This window comes from Nyctereutes procyonoides, unplaced genomic scaffold, assembly GCF_905146905.1.
Source record: "Nyctereutes procyonoides isolate TBG_1078 unplaced genomic scaffold, NYPRO_anot_genome, whole genome shotgun sequence".
In the NCBI taxonomy this organism is placed as follows: Eukaryota; Metazoa; Chordata; class Mammalia; order Carnivora; family Canidae; genus Nyctereutes; species Nyctereutes procyonoides.
The window spans coordinates 8,539,440-8,545,265 of NW_026575128.1; positions in this window are offsets into that span (position 1 = coordinate 8,539,440).

Here is a 5,826-nt window from a genome sequence, read left to right on the forward strand (position 1 = left end):
AACCCAGGATCACGTCCTGAGCTTCTGAAGGCAAACAGATGCTCAACCGCTGAGCCGCCCAGGCGCCCCCTAGACATAGCATTTAATTGTATAACATTTTATTTTATTCTATGACTTAAAAATTAATTTTTTGAAAGATGTATACAAAAATTTGTAAGTCTTAATATGTGTTAAAGTGAACATTCTCTTTTCTTAGTTCTCACTGTTAATAGAAAAATATATATTCTTTAGAAATAATAAAAAAGGCATAGTATATAATGATCAGAAAATTAACTGTTTAAAACCTACTATAGAAATCTATATTTTGGGATCCCTGGGTGGCGCAGCGGTTTGGCGCCTGCCTTTGGCCCAGGGCGCGATCCTGGAGACCCGGGATCGAATCCCGTGTCGGGCTCCCGGTGCATGGAGCCTGCTTCTCCCTCTGCCTGTGTCTCTGCCTCTCTCTCTGTGTGTGTGACTATCATAAATAAAAAATATTAAAAAAAAATTTTTGAAATCTATATTTTTTGTTGTTTGTGTTATACTCCATTGTCAGAATTCTTTTATTTATAAGTGATAGAAACCCCACTCAGATGGACTGATGAGGTTCGTTCCTGCAAGCAGGAGGTCTGAAGACTAGAGCTGATTTTGGGCATGGTTGTGTCATTCTGTCCTTTAATTCTGGCTTTCCTGGTGTTGGTTTCAAATCCTCAGGTTGGCTTTTTCCATGTGGTGGCAAAAAGCCCTCAGTAGCCCCAGTTTTTATGTCCCCAGAAGGGGGAGAGATCTAGCATTTGGTTGGTTTTGCCAGTGTCTGCTTGTCTTTGACCAGTCACTAGAAACCTGAGGGATGGCGCCATCTGCTCTCATCGAGTCACTATTAACCCCATGAAGAGGGGTAGAGTTTCATGATTGACTCATTCTGCAGGTAGTGAAAGCAGTTCTTTTTTTTTTTTTTTTTTTTTTTTTTTTTTTAATTTATGATAGTCACACACACAGAGAGAGAGGCACAGACACAGGCAGAGGGAGAAGCAGGCTCCATGCACCGGGAGCCCGACGTGGGACTCGATCCCGGGTCTCCAGGATCGCGCCCTGGGCCAAAGGCAGGCGCCAAACCGCTGCGCCACCCAGGGATCCCTGAAAGCAGTTTCTAGAGGAAAAGTGTTCTGTTTCCAGAAGCAGATGGAAGGGTGGCTTTGGAGACAAAAACATAGATGTCAGGCTAGCGATGGATGAGGCATGACTTAACCTATTCCCCCAAGTTGATGGGCTTTCAGGTTTTCTTTCAATTTTTCATTATTACAAATAGACACATAAAAGGATGCTCAATGCCACACATGTGACTTCTCTAAAATTTTTTGTGGTTAAATTGGATGAAGATTTTTGGGTTGAGGGTTAAATTTTGATAGTTATTGCCAGATTGTTTTCTAAGAAAATGAGCACTGGTTTATACTCCTGCCCACAATATATGGGAGTGATGGTTTTACCATAGTCTGATAATACAGTATATTGTCAGTTTAAAAAAAATGCTTGGGGCACTCTGCTGGCTGAGTCAGTAGAGTGTGCAACTCTTGATCTTGGTGTTGTAAGTTTGAGCTCCATTTTGGGTTTAGAGATTACTTAAGCATTTTTAAAAGATCTTATTTTTATCACATGAGTGAAAAAATCATTTGGACTTGTGTTTGATTACTATTTGATATCTTATCATTATATTTTCAACATCTATTTTTCTGAAAATTGCCCATTGATATCCTTTGCCTATTGGATGGTTTGACTTTGTTATTAACAGGAGTTTTCTATAGGGTGCTTTTTAAAATCCTTTATATTGCAAGCATGTATACTACATACATACTACATGTATGTATGTATGTAGTGTAATGTATATATATATAAAATCTCAAGCTATCTGAGCTTTGTTGATATATTTTATTTCACTGAATTTTTAAAGTTTTATTTTCAAATTCTTCTGGGTCATGTGACTTGTTTATATAGAGCTTACCTACTGCCAAATTATAAAAATATTTCATATTTCAGTACCTTTGCAATCTTTAAATTTACATTTCTAATCCATCTATAATATGGTTTTGTGTTGAATATGGTGTAGAATTTTTTTTCACTAGATGGTTACTGAGTTCTCTCCATACATCTATTGATTCTTTCCCCTCTTACTTGGAATCATACTAAGTTCCCCTGTTTGTCTACTTCTGACTCTCTGGCTTAAGTACTACTGGCAAATAATCTCCACCTAAATGTATATTCTGTTACCAGGATCCAAAATCACTAGCACTCAATCAAATGTGACTGGAAAAACTGTTTCCTGGCTACCCTCCATATAGCAAGATGTTTCCTAGTAAGGTGACTTGGGGGAAATGTACTCTCATCTCTTTTCCTCCTCGGAGGCGGAGAGCCCGTTTGCGCAAACGTTCAATAAACCCTCTTGCTAATTGCATCTGCCTGTCTGGGGTCTGAGTCTCTGGGGCGTCCACCGGGCCACGTTGGCACCCGTGAGCCAGGGTCCAACATTTGGGGGCTCGTCCGGGATCTGAGACGCCCCAGACTCAATCCTAAGACCGGTAGGAGGTGAAGGCCCTGGTCTTTCAGCCAGGACCCAATGGACACCTCGATCAGCCGACCTGGGATGACCGCCAACAGCTCCTGCAGACTCCCCTCACCACGGAGGAGAGACAGCGCGTCTACTCGAAGCTCGGAAAAACGTCCCGGGGGCGGATGGGAGGCCGACCCGGCTGCCTAATGAGATTGAGGATGTTTTCCCCTTGGTTCGCCCGACCTGGGACTACGACACTGTTGCTGTACAGGCTAAAGGCGCTCCAGATTATCCAGCACCAGATCTGGAAACCCCTTGCGGCTGTCTACCGCCCCGGAGACACAACCGGCCCACACCCGTTCCAGATCGGGGACTCCGTCTACGTCAGGAGACATCAGTCCAGGACGCTTGAGCCCCGCTGGAAGGGCCCATATACTGTCCTACTGACCACCCCAACCGCCTTAAAGGTAGACGGCATTGCTGCTTGGGTCCACGCCTCACACGTCCAGCGCGCCCCATCAACGAGCACCGCTGACGCCAGCCAGGACGGACCGGACGAGCCGCTCCAATGGAAGCTCCACCGCACCCAAAACCCGCTCAAGATAAGACTTTCAAAAATTGTTCAATGACAGTTGTTATATTCCTACCTCTCCTAGCGCTCTTCACCTCCGCCAAAGGTGACCCTCATGCCCTCAAAAGGTTAACCTGGCAGGTACTAACGTCTGGGGGTGACGAGGTCTGGTCTATAACTAAGACCGCCCCCGTGGGAACCTGGTGGCCTGACCTATATCCTGACCTATGCAAGCTAACCATAGGGGCCCCTAGCCCATGGGACCTAGAGGGATACTTCGACACCTCTAGAGCCCCTAACCAAGAAAGCCCTCCAGGGCGACTGGGATTAGACCCATGGGGAGGATGTGGCACGCCTGACAGAAGGGCCATGCTAAGCACTCTTCCCTTTTATGTCTGTCCCGGGCACCACAGAGATCGCAGGCTAAATCCCACCTGTGGAGGAGGGGAATATTTCTATTGTAAAAATTGGGGGTGCGAAACTACGGGGGATACAGAATGGAGGCCCTCCTCCTCCTGGGATTATATCACTGTCAAGGCTAACTATACTCACCCGACATTTAGCAAATGGAAAACCCTTAATTATGGGCCCTGCCAAGGGTGGTGTCATCCCCTACGGATATCCTTCACGGAGCCCGGAAAAAGGGCTACTTACTGGGCCAATGGATATACGTGGGGACTCAGGTTATACAAAGAAAGAACAGATGATGGTTTTATATTCAGAATTAAACTAAAAATAGAATCCCCAGACCCCGTGGCGATCGGGCCTAACGCGGTCCTCGGGGAACAAAGAGCTGCCCCGGCCCTAGCCGCAGGGAGTGCCGCACCCACTAACTTCGCGGTCACTCCAACCCCTGGGTCGTCACCCGAGACGGGACAACGACTGTTTAATCTTATCATAGGGGCATTCCTGGCCCTTAATCGAACCAGCCCCGATGTAACTAAATCCTGCTGGCTCTGCCTTGCTTCCCCCCCCCTTATTATGAGGGAATTGCTACTTCAGGGACCTATAATAACATCACTAGCACTCAGGGATGCACACCCGACTCCCAACCACAATTCACCCTTACAGAAGTTACAGGACAGGGAACCTGCATAGGAACACCCCCCCGGGGCTACCAGAGACTCTGCAACACTACCACCCCGATTTTGGGGACTGATTCTTACCTGGAGCCCCAGCCGGGAACTTGGTGGGCATGCAACAAAGGCCTCACCCCCTGTGTGTCGGCTAAGGTTCTAAATAGCTCAAACGACTTCTGTGTCATGGTGCAGATCATACCCAGGGTGTTCTATCACCCTGCTGAAACTCTAGAAAATCAGTATGATAAACATCCCACCCGTTTTCGGCGCGAACCTGTCTCCCTAACCTTAGCCGTTATGTTGGGACTAGGGGTCGCTGCTGGGGTGGGTACTGGCGCAGCTGCTCTGATCCAGGACTCACGACGTTATCTAGAACTCCAAACAGCTGTAGATGAGGATCTACGGACACTAGCGCAGTCCGTTTCTAAGCTAGAACAGTCCCTCCCCTCACTTTCAGAAGTAGCACTTCACAACAGGAGAGGCTTGGATTGACTATTCCTGAAAGAGGGAGGACTGTGTGCGGCCCTGGGAGAGGAATGCTGTTTCTATGCAGACCATTCTGGAGTCATCAGAGACTCCATGGCCAAACTCAGGGAAAGGTTAAATAAAAGACAAAGGGACCGGGAGGCCCAGCAGGGCTGGTTTGAAAGCTGGTTTAATCAGTCTCCCTGGTTGACCACCCTAATCTCTACCATTCTGGGCCCTCTAGTTATCCTGCTCCTGCTGCTAACTTTCGGCCCCTGCGTCCTCAACCGGCTGCTCCAGTTCATCCGAGAAAGATTGTCTATTACCCAAGCTCTGGTATTAACTCAGCAATGTCGGGCCCTCCAAACTGAAAAAATAAATGTTCCCTAAGATTTTAAGGTTAAAATCAGCCCAAACAAGAGGAGGGAATGAAGAAACCTCCCCCCTTGTAAGTAGGGCCAGCCCTAATCCAGAGGCAGCCCATCCAGGCTTCTTCCTGAAATTTTAGCAACTAAAAGCATTCTGTTTACAATAAGAAAACCGTTTCCCCCCCCCACACCCTGATTGGAATGTCCCTGAATAGGTTCATGTTGACCCTCCCCAAAATCAACCTGGATGCTACGCGACTCCCGCGGTTCTTTTGTCTTTAGGCAGTTTCTTTCCTTTTGCCTTTTAAAAGATACCTGTAATTGCTAATCGGGGCTCTTTTCCTCCTCGGAGGCGGAGAGCCCGTTTGCGCAAACGTTCAATAAACCCTCTTGCTAATTGCAAAAAAAAAAAAAAAAAAAAAAGAAATGTACTCTCATTCCCTCCCACACTGTGTTCTTATTTTTCAAAACCTTGGCTATTGAGTTTTTGTTGTTGTTGTTGTTGTTGTTTTGCTCCTATTGGTTTACTGGATACCAAAACATCATCAATTTTAAGTATACAATTCTCTGGGTCTTGGCAAATGTATGTAGTTGTGTAACCATCTACAACGTTGAATGTTTCTATCATTTCTAAAATTTCCCTCACTTTCCTTTGCAGTCAATCTCCTCCCCCAACACTTCGACCCTAGAGATGATTGATCTGCTTTCTGTATATATATATTGCCTTTTCTGGAGTTACATAACAAAAACAATGACTCAGTATGTAATATTTTGTGTCTATCTCCTTAAGCTTAGCATATATGCTTAAAATAAATAGAT